The following is a 17,162-nucleotide window of genomic DNA, read 5'->3' as shown; positions in this document are numbered from 1 at the left end:
TTCCCTTCCTGCCCAGAGGCTTTCACACTGCCGCTGAATGGTCCCTAGGATCCGAAGATTTAATAGATTATTCCACTCAGTGGGGGCAAAGGGGCAAATGGGATTCTAGTGATGAGATTTTCCATTCAAGAGATATTGATTATGAGTGGCCATTATTTTGCTGGCTCGTGTGTTAATCCAGGGGATTCCTCAACCATTTCCATGCTGTAAACCCATCCTCTATTCTCTTCCCAAATCCCTGAGCACCTTTTGTGTTGGTTACAGAAAGTGTCAAAGGAGACTTTCCAGAGCTCCTTCCATAATCTGCCCCTTATTTATTAAAGCCAGCTGGAAAAAATTCATACAAAATAACAACCCAAGAAACAGAAAAAGACTCCATTTAAAATATCAAAGGATAGGAGGCTTAGAAAAAAGATCCACTGAGTGCAGGTTTGGGATCTCATGCTTTCTTGTGGATGGGAAGGCCTCTGCCAGATGGGATGGAGGATCAGGCATGATTTAGCACATTAATGTTTTGGTGAATAATTTGTTACACGCTGAAGTCTTACTGTCATGTGCAGTGTTATGCATATATGTTTTCACACGTAATGAAAGTAAATTAGCATGTACAGTTTTATACATGTAACATTTATATGATGAAAAGACTTTAGCACATAAAAACTCCTGCTCAGAATACTTTAAACAAATTATTTCATGAGCTGAATAGTGCTTAGTCCTCTCTCTTCCCTCCTCTTGCCTCTAGGCCCGATTCGGCCACCCTTACTTGCAATAAGTAGTACCCCACTGTGGAAGTAGACCAAATGGTACTAATTGCTGAGTAAAATACTGCTCAAGGTGGTTGATTCAGGTCCAGTATGGACTTTGCCAGCTGAAATCAAGCCAGGAGTAAGGAGGATACAATTCCTACCTAGGATTTGAGCTGATACACTGATAGCTCTATCCCTGAGCCTATTCTATTGAAAAACACCGTCTAGACTGGGCCAGTTGAGCATGAATGCAGACAAAAGGACCCCAGACTTATTTTCATCTGAAGAGAGGAGTGGGAGCTTGTAGCAAGTGGAAAACTGGGGCCCTTCAAGGATAAACTTTCATAAGATGAAAAGCAACATTTGCAGGAGTCCATGCAGACCTTTTAAATGCTGCAGGAACATAATTGATGCTCCTAATTATAGAGAAAGACCGTAGCTTGAATATCATTAAGGTTACAACCATGACATTATAAGTTTGATTTTCATAAATCCTTTTGTTTCAGGGCATAAGCCAACTATTGACTAATAGAGCAAGGAAGGAACTTCCCCTGTGAAAGTTATTCCATAACTGTCCACTGTGGTGGTTTTTCACTTTCCTTTGAAGCATCTGTTACGGGCAGCTGTCAGAGACAGAATCCTAGGCTAAATAGGCTGCTGGTCTGAATACGTATGGCAATTCCTATGGTCCGCTATAGGGTGGATAACGGGTAACTGTGGGAATTTTGGGAAGAGGTAGTTAGCATCAAAGTGTGATTGTTGAGAAAACCTTTAACTTACTTTCCCCATCTTGAAGATAGGGAAAATTAGCTGGGGAAAATGTATTTCACCCAAGAGTAGATAATAGTGCTGCAGTGGAAGCAAGGGGACTGCTGTGGAAGTTATGCTGGGTGTTAGGACAACTGGTCCTTTTTGAAATGCCGCTGGTTGTCCTGGCTGAGAGTCATACGCCTGAGGTATCATCTCTTTGGCATCCTCAGCAAACATGCAGCCTTGCAGGAAGTTTTCTTTAGTGAATAATGGATAATAACTTTGCCCTTCTACATCACCTTTGATCCAGCAGTCTTGCAGTGCTTTGCCTAGGAAGACAAGGGTTATTAGCCCCCGTCAGGATTCATTAGACAGCATAAGATTATGTCTTCAGTGCTGCATCATGCGCTCCTGCCCCCATGGAATATGCTGGCACAGGGCCCATCCTACAGTGAAAAGCAGCACGGGGGAGTCAGCAAAAACAACGCTGCTGTTTTCTTCCCACAAACCCCAATACTCTGCTGAGGTTCTGCGGCCTGCGGTGTGCACGAGGTCAGACTAGATGATCATGATGGTCCCCTCTGGCCTTAAAGTCTATGGATATGTCTGCACTGTGATAAAAAACCCATGGCACCAAGATTCAGGCTCATGGGGATTGACCTGTGGGGCTAAAAATTGCAGTGTAGACATTCAGGCTCAAGCTGGAGCCTAGACTCTGAAACCCTGCAGTGTAGACATACTCTATGAGTATGACCAACAGGATAGATCTGCATCCCATTATAGCCACTTCTTCCTCTTTACTGCCCACTTCTGTTCCCCCCTTGCAACTGTAGTCCCCCCATCTAACTTTTCTCTACTCCTCTGCAATTGTTGTGAGCCTGATAGGCTTTCCCCATTCATTGGCTCACCCAGACTTCTGACCTCCTTCCTACCACCTCTAGTGACCCCTTTCACAGACTCCCTTCCTAGAGATCTCATCTTCTCCTCCCAAAAGACTCTTCCAAGATCCTTTCCCACCATATATAATTATTTCTTGGGAGAAGTAGCAGGAGAGAGATTAGACATGGTGTCCAGGAGCAGAGCAGGGGAGAGATTGGAAAGAGGGTCCAGAGGAGGGGAGAGAGAGGGAGAGAGATGGAGGGAGTAGAAGAAACAATTATTACTCAGTTTAGAAAAATAAGAACAAGCGAAAATGGCCACAGAAAAATGGACAAAGAGATATATCAAGATACGGTATATAAAAATAAAGTAATATAGAAAGGAAAGAGGAAGAAAAAAGGACATATAATAAGATCCAAAATGGTTTATTAATAAACAACATAGAATTAAATAAAAAAAATTACAATAAATAACCCAACAAAAAGGGTTTTTAATAAAAGGGGCAAGCTACAGTACAGCAGTTAGGGCTGGGGATAATTTAGGCTCTGATTCAGCAAAGTACTAAAGCATATACTTAGCTTTAAGTATCTGCTTTAAGTTTCACTGAAGTCAGATTCCACTAAAGTTAAGCACATTCTTGATTGTTTTGTTGAATTGACACCATGTTGAAATAGGCTCAGAACAGCTACATGTTTGGGTCTGACCCTGGGAGTAGCACTGTTTTTTTAGTACTACTTTATGGAGTAGTTTTGCCTTCTCATATTTAGCCAGGATCTAATATTCCATTTGGCCTCTGTTTTGTGACATTGGTGGGACACAATTCCAACAAATTTCTGAAATGGATCCTGACCATATTACAGATTGAGAAACCAAGCACAGGCAAGTGAAGTGACCAGTCCAAAGCTACGCAGCAAGTCAGTGGCAGAGCCAAGAGTACGATGTAGGCATTGAGTCACAGTCCCCTTTTCTAAGTAGTACAGAATGTTGCTTCCCATATCATATAATAGATTGTACTAATCTGCTGTCGGAGCTCAGGTAGTGTGTTTTTAAGCCTCTTTGTTTTCAGTTTAAACCGATTAAAAAAAAATCCTGGGTTTTACGAAAAGTATTATTCATTTTTTTGTGATTTTCACCCTACTTTTGTATCATTCAAATATAAAAAAAATAAGTTGTTTTATTAGGAAAGTACAATACATTGCATGAGATATATGTATTACGATAATACATTAGTCTGTGTGTATATGCAAAGCTGCCTGTTGAAGTAAGGCTATGTATTAGTCTAGAAGATACACACAATAAACAAACAGGCATGCACACAAGCTTTGAAGTTACTGATGAATCTCATGTCCACCACATACACACTTCAAGCTGTTAGCAGATAATGGTTTACAGATTTGACACACTAAAATGGGAAGAAAATGAAAATCTGTATCAGGATATGTTTCAGAACACAAGGAAGTATTTGAAAGTTTTAAAAAAACAAAAACAGGAGAAAAGGATGAAGTTGAGTGTATGCACTGCAAATTGTGTGGCCTAATTATTAAATGTAAATATTTATAGGCTAATAGTTCTAAGTCTACAACAGTAAACTGTTTATTCAAATGAAAAGTTTTATTTGGGGATTAGAGATGTATTGTTTTCTTAAACTCAGAGGTGGCATTGTGTTTTGAGTTCTGTTTTAGTTCTGCAGCAAACCACATTGAATTCTATTCATCAAAGCATTAATCTACTGAATACTTTTCCCCCCTGTCCGCCAAAATAAACCCCGATATTTACCAAGAAAAATTAATAGTTTTTCCACCAATTTTCACCTGTTTTTGTTGTTGTGGTAATAAACACTGATAAATTCCTGGGAAAAATTAAATAAAATAAAAACAGAAAGTGAAGGACCCTACATGTCTTATAGAAATGCTACATCTCAAGCAGACTGCTCTTCTAGGAGCTCATAAATACTGCAGCTTTAAAGAACTGTTGATTCCTTATCTGAAGTTTTGAAGAGGTAATTCTGCTGACACATCATACATTTTCTGCATTTCTTTATTTACAAGGAAAGAGGATCTTGGGTCATTTGCTCCACTGCTAACCTGTAAAATAGGAAACTGATCAAAAATCTGATGATTAACCCCTTAGCATTGCCGATAGCTGTACTGAATGCTCCCATACTCCTCTTCCAATCGATGGCCTTATCCTCTCAGCATGGTTCCCGTCACTGTCAGACCCACCAGCCACAGTTGCTTACATTGGCCAACTGGAAAGTGCGAGTTGTATTATGAATAACAATTGCATAAAATTGTATAATTTGTATAACTCATGTACAGCTGCTCTCTGCTCTTCAGTCTCTTTTTCTGTCTGCCTCAATTTTTCTCTCATTGCTGTGTCCCTCTCTCCTCACTCAAGTAGACAGAAAGGAAATGATTTAAACTGTCCTGAAAATTCTGTAATCCTGCTGACCAACCTCCTTCTGAATCGTCTTTTTTTTTTTTCTAAATAGGTAGGAAAGGTTGAGGAAAAGTGATTTTAAAAGAAGGACTAGGAGGCTGGGTGGAGCAGGGAACTGGTAACAAGTCTCTCAGACATTTATTTCTTGCCCACCATTTCAAATCCAGCTTACATCAGCAATACCTGAAAGTTGATGCCTTTTGATTGTTCATTGGCCTGTGTGAAATGAGTTGGAGTCTCTTTCTATTTGCTAGTGGACAAGTATCCACATTAAAAAAAATCACCTGTCACAATACACACTAATTGGTGTTTTATTTCCAGTCTTAGCAAGGAGCAATGACTGAGAAGGCCATGGAGGCTGAACTCCTGTCTGACCCCTAGCACTGTTCCCTCCAAGGCTGGACTCAGGCACATTGGCAGATCATGTGTGTTGGAGAAACATTTCCTGTTGCCTGTGCTGAACCTGCTCAGTAGGTAAATGGAGGACTTCATTTCATAGGGGTATGAATCTGGCACCTTTCACCAGTTCTGCATTTGATGAAAAAAAAATAGAAAAAAATATAAATATTGTACATTAGACAGTAAGAGCAAGTCAGTTAAGTGATTGTGTTAACACCTGTTACTGGCAAAGCTTCTGTAATGCACGTAGGAGAAATGGCATGTTTGAGATGCAGGAATGTATATATAATATGCAGGAATGTATTATATAGTCGGAAAGGCACACATGTTGAATGCCTAACTGTTTCACCTCCAGGCAAAAGTCTAAACTAATCAAACTTGGAAGCAGGGTGCCTTTCCAAAGGGAATACATATGAACCCAAAGTATGTATCCCTGGTTCTCTTTCATCCTTGACTGTATACCCATTGGGACTATAGATATATCCTAGGGTTGCTATCCACTTTACAAAAAAGACTCTTGATGCCTGGTATAGAAGGAGCAAGCCTGATGTGGATTGTGGTAATGTCATCAGAAGACAGCAAGGTCAGGGACATTGGCAATCTAAAAATCATACTTTTTTTAATGAAAATATTGTACCCCCTGCTTTACAAGTAATGCCTAAGATGTATATAAATGAAACATGAGTGAAAAAATGCTCACTTCTACCTTTGATGGCGTTTGTATAATCAGTTTTACTATCATCTCCTCTGTTTAATCAGCAACAGAGGGTCCTGTGGCACCTTCTGCTTATGTGGGTCTTTCACACAGCAAAAGGGAGAGGAGATATAAAAACAGGAAAATACTATTGTAAAATCACAAAAATTGTCAGTGACACACAGAGACAAGCATGGTACCTGAAACTTCTTTTAACCATTTGTATAAATTGATTAATTTCAAGTTAATGGTGTCCTTTTAAAGGGGGAGTTCCTTCGTGGAGGAGGAAAACATGCACTTCTTTGGGGGGAAACAGAATTTGCAAGCCATGAAATGGGAAAGAGAGGATGAAATTCTGTGCTGCATTTCCTGGAAGTGCAGCGCAGAAGGCACAGCCCAGATGGAAAAAGGGGAAAAGATGGTTTCATGCCACATTTGCATCCTGGGGATTCTAGGTTGCTCTGGGTTAATGTGGTTCAAAGCATAAATTAGGGGAGCCAGAAGTTGGTCTAATTCATGGCAGCTTCCCAAAGGTTGACTATAGGCTGTTCTGCAGTCGGTAACTGCATAGAATCACTTGTAGCTATTCTCTTCTATTTTGTTCTAGTCTCTGCATCTGAGCACATTCCAGTACTGGATTAAGCAATGTGACTGACATCTGTCACATATCACTGGTTATTGCAGGGAGGGGAAGTGTGCCCCATGGAATGTTTTGTTTGGTTGGATTGTATAGATGGATCAATACATAGCTCTATTTATGTTAGAGAAGGTAAGGTCAGAGAAATGCACCTTGCATTTGGAGAAGAAGGTGGTGAAATTTGTGATGGTCTTAGTTCCTGGGGGAGTTCATTCTGTAATCTCAGACTGGCCCCTGAGAAAGCTCTGTCTGAGGCACAGATGAGCTTTACCCTTATTGTAGTAAGGTCCAGTTGCACCACAGGAGTGAAGTTGTCGACCATTGCCTTCATCCTGGATCTTTAGATGATTTTTTGGTACTCGGAGCCCCAGCCTTTGAATCCCTTGAAGATATATTGGTAGTGTCCACAAACTCCAACCTTTTTCTATAATGGCGTCTGAATAGACAATCTAGCTAGTACTGTATCAGCTGGCGGTGATCCACTGCCACTTAGCAGTGTCTGTTCAGAATACCTGTTCAGCACAGCTGGAGCAAGAGTGACAGACAGATTTTCCTGTCTTCCCGTGGGGAATGAGGAGAAGCTTTTTTGGTGTTCAGTAAACACTCAGAGCCAGGGGGTCTCACAGAGGTCTAATTCATTCATTGTCTGAGTTCTTACTGATCAGCATTGCACAACATCAGCCAATGCATTACATCACAACCAGTTTCAACTTAAAAGTACAGTACCCCACCTCTTTCTTCCCCAGCCAAACATAACAATAATCAATTAACAGTCAACATTAATATAATGCAGAATTTCAAACACTTATAACCAGTCTATTAAGAAAATTTACAAACACTGTTCAGTTAGTCTTAGCAGTGCTCTACACTGTTGGTTGGACTTGTGGAGCTCTCCTGGAACATTGGCTTTCAGAAAGCAGCAAGTTCACTTGTTCTGGTGGTTCCATGTCTTGGGGCTCCAGCTGTAGAGATGTTTGTGCAAGATTATAATTGAGATCCTCCCTCATAAGGGACAGTATTATGCATATAGGGATTTGGAGACATGATTTGGAAGCAGGGGTAGAGAACACAGGGTAGCTGCGTACAGCAGTTCACCACAGAAGCTCTCTAGTTTGTTCTTCATAAAAGTTTTATTCTTTTCTTTTTCACTGGTTTGTTGTTCAGTGAAACCCAAGATTACTACCTGGTGTCAGATGTGTCAAATGAGAAAGAGACTGCAGTCATTTTGAGGTTAACTCCTGTTTTTGAAACTGAAAGCAGAGAAAAGGAGAGCATATGGAGCAGCAGAGAATGACAAAGGTTTTTGTATGTATTTTATAAGCACATTATTAGTTTGACTAGCTTAAGAAGAGAAGAAAGCAAAAAATGGATGTGTGGAAACCTCCATCCAGTTTGCAATTGTCAGACAATGTTGCAGAGAACTGGAAGAAATTCCAAAGGAGATGCTGTCGTCATCATGAATAAGTTGGAATATGAACAAGAGGCTGCTAGGCAGCTGTCTAACTCCACATTCTATAGGCCATTATACTCTGATCCCACTGATGATTACTAAAAGAAACCACACCATCTGCTCAAGAAACTCCCTGAAAAAGCACAGGAACAGATCTGTACAGACACATGCCTAGAACCCCGACCAGGAATATTCAATTTGCTACCCAAGATCCATAAATCTGGAAATTCTAGATGCCCCGTCATCTCAAGCATTGGCACCCTAACAGCAGGATTGTCTGGCTATGTGGACTCTCTCCTCAGGTCCTACGCTACCAGCACTCCCAGCTATCTTTGAGACACCACTGACTTCCTGAGGAAACTACAATCCATCGGTGATCTTCCAGAAAACACCATCCTGGCCACTATAGATGTAAAAGCCCTCCACACCAACATTCCACACAAAAATGGACTACAAGCCATCAGGAATAGTATCCCTGATAATATCACAGCAAACCTGGTGGCTGAACTTTGTGACTTTGTCCTCACCCACAACTATTTCACATTTGGGGACAATATATACCTTCAAGTCAGTGGCACTGCTATGGGTAGCCGCATGGCCCCACAGTATGCCAACATTTTTATGGCTCACTTAGAACAACGTTTCCTTAGCTCTCGTCCCCTAATGCCCTACTCTACTTGCGCTACATTGATGACATCTTCATCATCTGGACCCATGGAAAAGAAGCCCTCGAGGAATTCCACCATGATTTTAACAATTTCCATCCCACCATCAACCTCAGCCTAGACCAATCCACACAAGCGGTCCCTTTCCTAGACACTACTGTGCTAATAAGCGATGGTCACATAAACACCACCCTATACTGGAAACCTACTGACCACTATACTTACCTACATGCCTCCAGCTTCCATCCAGGACACACCACACGATCCATTGTCTACAGCCAAGCTCTAAGATACAACCACATTTGCTCTAATCTCTCAGACAGAGACAAACACCTACAAGATCTCTATCAAGCATTCTTAAAACTACAGTACCCACCTGATGAAGTGAAAAAACGGATTGACAGCGCCAGAAGAGTACCCAGAAGTCACCTCCTACAGGACAGGCCCAACAAAGAAAATAACAGCACGCCACTAGCCGTCACCTTCAGCCCCCAACTAAAACCTCTCCAGCGCATCATCAGAGATCTACAACCTATCCTGAAAGATGATCACTCACTCTCACAGATCTTGGGAGACAGACGAGTCCTCACTTACAGACACCCCCCCAACCTGAAGCAAATACTCACCAGCAACCGCACACCATACAACATAAACACTAACCCAGGAAACTATCCTTGCAACAAAGCCCGATGCCAACTCTGTCCACATATCTATTCAAGTGACACCATCATAGGACCTAATCACATCAGCCACACCATCAGGGGCTCATTCACCTGCACATCTACCAATGTGATATATGCCATCATGTGCCAGCAATGCCCTTCTGCCATATACATTGGCCAAACCAGGCAGTCTCTATGCAAAAGAATAAATGGACACAAATCTGACATCAGTAATCATAACATTCAAAAGCCAGTGGGAGAACACTTCAACCTCTCTAACCACTCAGTGACAGACTTGAAGATGGTGATTTTGCAACAAAAAAACTTCAAAAACAGACTCCAAAGAGAGACTGCTGAACTTGAATTAATATGCAAATTAGATGCAATTAACTTAGGTTTGAACAGAGACTGGGAATGGTTGGATCATTACACTAATTGAATCTATTTCCCCATGTTAAGTATCCTCACATCTTCTATGGGTCATCTCGATTATCACTTCAATCGTTTTTTTTCTCCTGCTGATGATAGCTCATCTCAATTGATTGGCCTCTTACAGTTGGTATGGCTACTTCCATCTTTTCATGTTCTCTGTATGTATAAATATCTTCTTTCTGTGTGTTCCATTCTATGCATCCAATGAAGTGGGCTGTAGCCCACGAAAGCTTATGCTCAAATAAATTTGTTAGTCTCTAAGGTGCCACAAGTACTCCTGATCTTTTAACAGAGATTTGAATTGTATTTAGCAGCCAAAGGGGGAGAGGAGAAAAATGATAAAGAGAAAACGTCAATCTTTCTGTATGTTGTTGGGGAGGAAGCATTGGATATTTAACAACTTTAAGTTTGAAGAAAGTGAAAGCAAGAAGTTAATTAAAATACTGATTAATTTTAAGGAACATTGCATGCCAAAAAGGAACGAGACACAGTTTTTTTTACATGCATGCAAAAAATTGATGACACCATAGAGCAACATGTCACTGAATTAAGTACACTGAGTAAAACATGTCACTTTGGTGAGATAGTCAGAGATAGAATCATTTGTGGCATTAAAAACAATATGTTAAGAGAGAGACTGCTCTGTGAAGGAGATTTAACTTTAGAAAAAGCTCTCCAGATATGCAGGGCAGCAGAAACTGTCAAAGCACAAACCAAAGAGCTAAATTCACCAGAAGTGGTTATCCACATACACCTCTACCCCGATATAACGTGACCTGATATAACACGAATTCAGATATAACATGGTAAAGCAGTGCTCCGGGGGGGGCGGGGCTGCGCACTCCGGTGGATCAAAGCAAGTTCAATATAACACGGTTTCACCTATAACACGGTAAGATTTTTTGGCTCTCGAGGACAGCGTTATATCGAGGTAGAGGTGTACTAAGTACAAAAGAGTATGGTCAGAAAAAGTCAAATCTACTCACTATGAGAGCCACTGCTAGGGAGAAAACTTGGTACAGATGGTTATGTGGAAGGTGTGGATCACAGCATGATCCCAAACAGTGTTTTGCCTCTGAGAAACATTGTTATAAATGTGGGGGAAATAATCTTTTTTGCAAAATTCTGCAGATCCAAAATGCAAAACAGTTAAGTGCATTCAGCTGAAGACAACCTGGTTGAGTATTTTAAAAAAACCATGCTGGGATCGAGCAAACCTGATGAGAGGGACTGGATAGTACCCGTGAAAGTGAATTAAACATTTATTCCACTCACATTGGACACAGGAGCTCAGATTAATATTCTGTCTGAACAAGATTATGAGGCACTGAAAATAACACTAAAACTAGGACCAACAAAAATAAAAGTAACTGGTTAAGCTGGAACAGATATACCAATGCAGGAGAGGTGCACTGTTAGCATCAGCTATTCAAACACCATGTACAGACTCCTGTTTGTTGTAGTGCCAAAGGAGGTGACACCAAATTTAGGCCTGGCTGCCAGATTAAAACTTAATCTGGTAAATCGGGTGCGCTCACTACAAGATCATACTGAACCTGGCAATGAGGCACTCATTCAGGAATATCATGATCTGTTTCAAGGGTTGGGTTGCTTGCAGGATGAACATACAATCCAGATAAACAAGCAGGTGCCTCAAGTTATCCATTGATGTAGAAAGTGCTATTCGCACTTTGTGATAAACTCAAGTCTGAGATTGCAAGGATGGAAGCAATGCAAGTAATACAAACAATTGAGGAGCCGATGGAATAGGTGAGCTCTGTAGTCATTGTGGAGAAAAATAATGGCCAACTACACATATGCTTAGATCCCAGAAACTTCAACAAGACTATAAAATGAGAACATTTCAAACTGCCAACAAGAGAAGAGATTATGGCTCAATTTGTAACTCCTCACTTAAAGTCGTCCCGGTTAACGTTGTTTTGTTGTTACATTGCTGATCAATTAGAGAACATGTTTGTTTAAAGTTGTGCAATTCTCCCTTATAACGTTGTTTGGCAGCTGCCTGCTTTGTCCGCTGCTTGCAGAAAGAGCAGCCCGTTGGAGCTAGCTGGTGGGGGCTTGGAACCAGGGTGGACTGGCAGCCCCCCTATCAGCTCCCTGCTCCCCTAAGTTCCCTGTGCAGCAGCCGCCCAGCAGGCTATCAATTGCCAGCAATTCAGCTGTCCCTCCCCCCACTGCCTTGTGCTGCTCCTGCCCTTTGCCTTGGAGCTGCTCCCGGGAGCCTCCTGCTTGCTGTGCAGGGGGGAGGAAGAAGGGTGCTAATGTCAGGGTGCCCCCTCCCCCCTACTCCTGCCCCCCACTTGCCCCATCTCCATGGAGGGGGGACACACGACAGGGCTCAGGACAGAGGGAGCTTGCTGGCAGCAGCTGTTGTCTCAACTTGCTGATCTACTTAAAAAGGCAATGTACTTAAAGTGGGGTCACTGTACTTACAGGGGCAATGCGCATCTCTCTCTCTCTCACACACACAGGGTGTGTCTCTGTCTCTGTCTGCCATGCTGTATCCTCTCCCTCCATTTGTGCTGCCTTGTAGAGTGTGAGGCTACATTAACAACAATGTGTTAACCCTTGAGGGCTCAGCTGAGTACTAGTTCATCATTTAGCAGTAAGGCATTCCCTGGGAAAGATCCCACCCTCTAACTTCATCACCTCAACCAAGATTCACAATCATCATTGCTGTGTACAGTATTAAATTGTTTGTTTAAAACTTATACTGTGTGTGTGTGTATATATATATATATATATATATATATATATATATATATATATATATATTAGTCTTTTATCTGGTGAAAAAAATTTCCCTGGAACCTAACCACCCCATTTACATTAATTCTTATGGGGAAATTGGATTCACTTAACATTGTTTTGCTTAAAGTCGCATTTTTCAGGAACATAACTACAATGTTAAGTGAGGAATTAGTATTGGATAAGTATTGGATGCCTCCTCAGGATTTTGGCAGCTAAAATTAATTGAAGAAAGCTCAAAACTATGTACATTTAATATCCCATTTGGAAGATACAGAATCTTATGTCTACCATTTGGCATAGTTTCAGGACCAGAAGTGGCCCACAAAACCATCCATATGATCTGTGAACATATTAACAGTGTTGACACCTCAATGAATGATATCATCATCTGTGGCTCACCTAAAGAGGAGCATGGCTGTAGATTTCAGGAAGTTTTGGATGAAACTAGAACTGAATCTTAAAACTAAATAGGGAGAAATGTGTTTTATGGGTTCCAGAACTGACTTTTATTGGAGATATTATTTCCAACAAAGGTGTAAATCTGATAAGAGGAAAATTTTGGCCATTGAAATGACACCACATCCCCAGTCAAAGAAAGTTGTCCAGGGGTTTCTGGGAATGATTAATTATCTTGGAAAATGCATACCTAATCTATCTACAAAAGCAGTGGATTTGAGAAAACTCCTAGAAAATAAAAATGAATGGTACTGGTGTGTAAAACAGGAGGAGTCATGGGAAGGTTTGAAACAAAAACTGATACGAGATCCAGTGCTGAAGTTTTATGCAAATGCTTCACAGTTTGGGTTAGCAGTTTGCAGTTAGGTGCAGTGATTTTACAGAAACATGAGAATTGTTGGAAACCAGAGGCGTACACATCCAAATCACTGACTAATGCAGAAACCAGATATGCACAGATTGATAAGGAGCTTTTAAGAATATTGTTTACCTGTGAGAGTTCAATCAATATATTTATGGCCAGACAATGGATATTGAAACAGACTAATGGCCCCTGATAGCATTATCTGGCAAACTGCTAAATGACTGTGCCTTAAGGATTCAAAGAATGATGATAAAACTACAAAAATATGATTTGGTTGCAACCTATATGCCCGATAAATTCATGTTCACTGCAGATGCTCTTTCCAGAATGGTGACTCCTACTACAAAACCAGAAAAGACCTTACTGATAGAGATGCAAGCCTGTATAGATCTGATTGTAAAGTCAATTCCTTTAGTTAATAGGAAACTGCAACAAATAATAGGGGAAACAGAAAAAGATGAATTGTTAGGGATCCTTAAAGAGTTGGGTATAATTAAAGAGTAGCTTGAGGAAGTAAGCAGTTGCTGTCCAAATATAAGAGACTGTTGAAACTGCAGACATGAACTTACTGTGATAGATGGGGTGATTTTCAGTGGTAGAAAGGTTGTAAATACCAATGAGCCTCCAGAAAGAAATGCTACAGATGATCCATGAGGGTCATTTATGAATTGAGAAGTGCAAACAACGCACACAAGAAGTGATGTATTGGCTGTGGATCAATCACGACATTACTAATGTGGTAGGAAACTGTTCTCATGCTTGAAATACAAGCCATGCCAACAGGCAGAGTTGCTGAGACCTCGCCCAGTTGCACAAAGGCCTTATGAGAAGGTAGTCACTGACTTATTTACCTGGCAATCAAAAGATTATTTAATAGTCACAAATTATTATTCTCTATATTCAGAAATTTGCACTGCACAGTACTAATAGTAAGTCAGTGACAGCCGGCATGAAGGGAATCTTTTCCAGACATGGAATTCCAGACGAAGTCTTTAGGGATAGTGGGCTGCAATTTTCCAGTGCAGATTATAGGTAGTTTGCCCTAGACTGAGATTTTCATTACAAAACATCAAGTCCAAATTACCCCCAGTCAAATGGACTTGTGGAAAGGTCGATATGGACAGTAAAGAACCTTATGAAAAAGACTTTCAACAGTGGGAGTGATTTTTACCAAAGTACACCTCTGGGGAATGGCTCTTCTCCAGGTCAGCTCTTAAAGGGAAGAAGGATCAGATCTAATTTACCAATCACTGATAACGCGCTGAAATCTCATGACAATGAAACTATATGGAAGACGAAAGAAAATCAGAAGGGAAGCAAAAATATTATTTTGAAAAAAGGGCCTGTGATCATATCTTAATCTAGGTGATAGAGAGTGTCTGAGGAATCACACCTCTAATACTTGGAGTCAAATGGGGTACCACTAAAGGACAGCAGCCTCCAAAGTCTTACATAGTTCAAACAGACCAAAGGAACACATTTCAGCATAATCCAGGGATTTAAGAATAATCACAGAACGTTCCAAAACATTGACAGTCGATGTGGACTCTGGCATTTACCAACTGACTTGATTGTTTAATCATTAATGGACAAAAGAGAAATTGTCAAGCAACAAGAGAACAACCCAGACTGTAATGAAAGGGTGATACTAAGAAGATCAGAGAGAGAGATTAAATGTCCTGAAAGACTTGTAGAGACTTTCTAACCTGCCTGGAGAAAGGATACTTGATATGCAGAGTCATATTCACGAAATGGTGGCAGCTCCCAGGACCCAAAGCCATATTGAATGTTTATTTTGCCTTACCTGTCTCTTTATACATCTGTAAGTTCACAGTGACTCACACATGACATTTTAGTAGTGCCAACATTATTGTTTTCGGTTTTCTGTTGGTCAAAACATCAGCAGGTGACAACCCATGCTTCAGTGGTGTCCTTCTGTAATTTAACAGTGCTAAATACAGATCAGAGTCTGACTCCGATAGGGCTGCCCAGAGGGGGGGGGGGCAAGTGGGACAATTTGCCCCAGGCCCCCACGAGGGTCCTTCACTCGCTCCGTGGGCCCCGGAAAACTCTTGCAGGGCCCTGGGCCCCTGGAGCTTCTTCCGCTCCAGGTCTTCGGTGGCAATTTGGCGGCGGGGGGTCCTTCTGCTCCAGGACCCGCCGCCGAAGACCCCAGGCCCCCTGAATCCTCTGGGTGGCCCTGGACTCTGAAGCTTTTTTCAGTTGGAGATTTATTATTTTGACACTGTTTTCCACCAACCCATTGAGTTGGGGGTAATGAGGACTGGTGGTTACATGTCTAAACCTGTACAAACTGCTTAAACTCATACCCACCAAACTAGCCCATTGGCAGAAATTACTGTGTCAGGTATAGCACATCTAGCAGAAAAAGATTTGATATGCACAATAATCGGCTTAGCTGTAGTATTTTCTAGTAAGGCTATCTCATGGAAGTGAGAATAATAATCTGGGACAATTACATAGCTTTTTCCAGGCAATGTAAATAAATCTATACCTGTTTTGTTCAAGGGGGGCAATTTTTCCTGTACCACCAACATGGGTCCTTTTGCTCGACATGTATGTTTGGCACATACAACAAGCCTTAACAGCTTCCTCAGTGTCACTGGTCATTTGAGGTCAGTATAAAATATCTCTGGTCCATCTTTTAGATTTTTCAATCCCTAAATGACCTTCATGTATCTTTTTTAACATGTTTCTTAGGGATCCCTATCGTGGTGATTTTAAACAAAATCCCATCTAGGACTCAGAGCTCCTTTTCAATTGATAATAGGGTCTGGGAATATGTTGTCCTGGCCACTCGGTGCTAATAGCTTTTAATTATTTTCCATAGGATGTCCTCTTGAGCAGTAGCTCTGGCAGTCACAGTCCACATTTTGTCTGAGACTGGACAGATTTTTTTTTTATCAGATTGACAAGTACAAAATCTAGGTTTGGACTTTGCTCCATTGTATTTTTGTCAAGTGCTCTAGAGAGTGGCTGCATCCACCAAATCTCTCCCATGTTTGCATTCAGTTTGCAAATCATACATTTATAACGGATAAAATAGTCCCTGTGTTCTTGGGGGAGTGTCTTCCAGGCCCCTTTTGGTAATGGCGATAAGTGTTTTATGGTCAGTTTCAGCTAACACTGGCATCCTATAAAGAAATGAAACCTTTTACAACCATGGTCTAAGGCCAAAGTTTCCTTCTCTATTTGAGCAGATTGATACTCAGTTTATGTTAGTGCTAATGACTCATAAGCCACCGGTCTCCAGTTTTGACCAGCTGTTGTAAGAGCACTGCACCAATGCCCTCCTTAGAGTCATCCATGGACAACTTAGTTTTACACTTACTATCATAGTAACCATGACTGAGGCCTCATTGATAAACTCCTTCAGTTTCTCAAACACTTTATTAAGATTTTCATCCCAGATCATTGGGCATCTTTGCACAATAGTGCTCTCAGATTGCTGATTTGGACAGAATAGGCACAGATTCTCCTACATAGTTCATCATTCCAAGGAATCTTTGAAACCTTTCCTTGTCTGTTCGGACAGGCATATTGGTTCTGGCTTCAACCTTACTGTGAACTACTTGTACACCTTGCTGTGTTAGCTTCTCTTCCAAGTATATGTTATTTTTCTTATATGGAATTTACATATAACATTTAAGGCCTGGCTTGACAAAGCACTGGCTGGGATGATTTAGTTGGTGTTGGTCCTGCTTTGAGAAGGGGATTGGACTAGATGACCTCCTGAAGTCTCTTCCAACCCTAATATTCTATGATCCTATGATTCTACATATTTGTTTGTTTACTT

The 17,162-nt window shown here is 41.1% G+C and overlaps 1 protein-coding gene across 5 annotated transcripts in view; it reads left to right on the top strand.

Annotated features, from left to right (window-relative positions):
* The window catches only part of CASR (calcium sensing receptor), a 167,551-nt gene that overhangs the window by 30,483 nt on the left and 119,906 nt on the right, over positions 1–17,162 (top strand). For 2 of the 5 annotated variants that reach the window (XM_005292743.5, XM_024108255.3), the window contains exon 2: positions 5,136–5,288. The exons of the other annotated variants lie outside the window; for them this stretch is intronic. The gene's annotated coding sequence lies outside the window, so the exon portion shown is untranslated. The remainder of the gene's footprint in view (positions 1–5,135; positions 5,289–17,162) is intronic. 5 annotated transcript variants of the gene reach the window in all.

Source organism: Chrysemys picta, chromosome 1 (assembly GCF_011386835.1).
Source record: "Chrysemys picta bellii isolate R12L10 chromosome 1, ASM1138683v2, whole genome shotgun sequence".
Taxonomy (NCBI): Eukaryota; Metazoa; Chordata; order Testudines; family Emydidae; genus Chrysemys; species Chrysemys picta.
The sequence above is the reverse complement of the archived record's forward strand: the minus strand, read 5'-3'. Positions and strand labels throughout refer to the sequence as shown.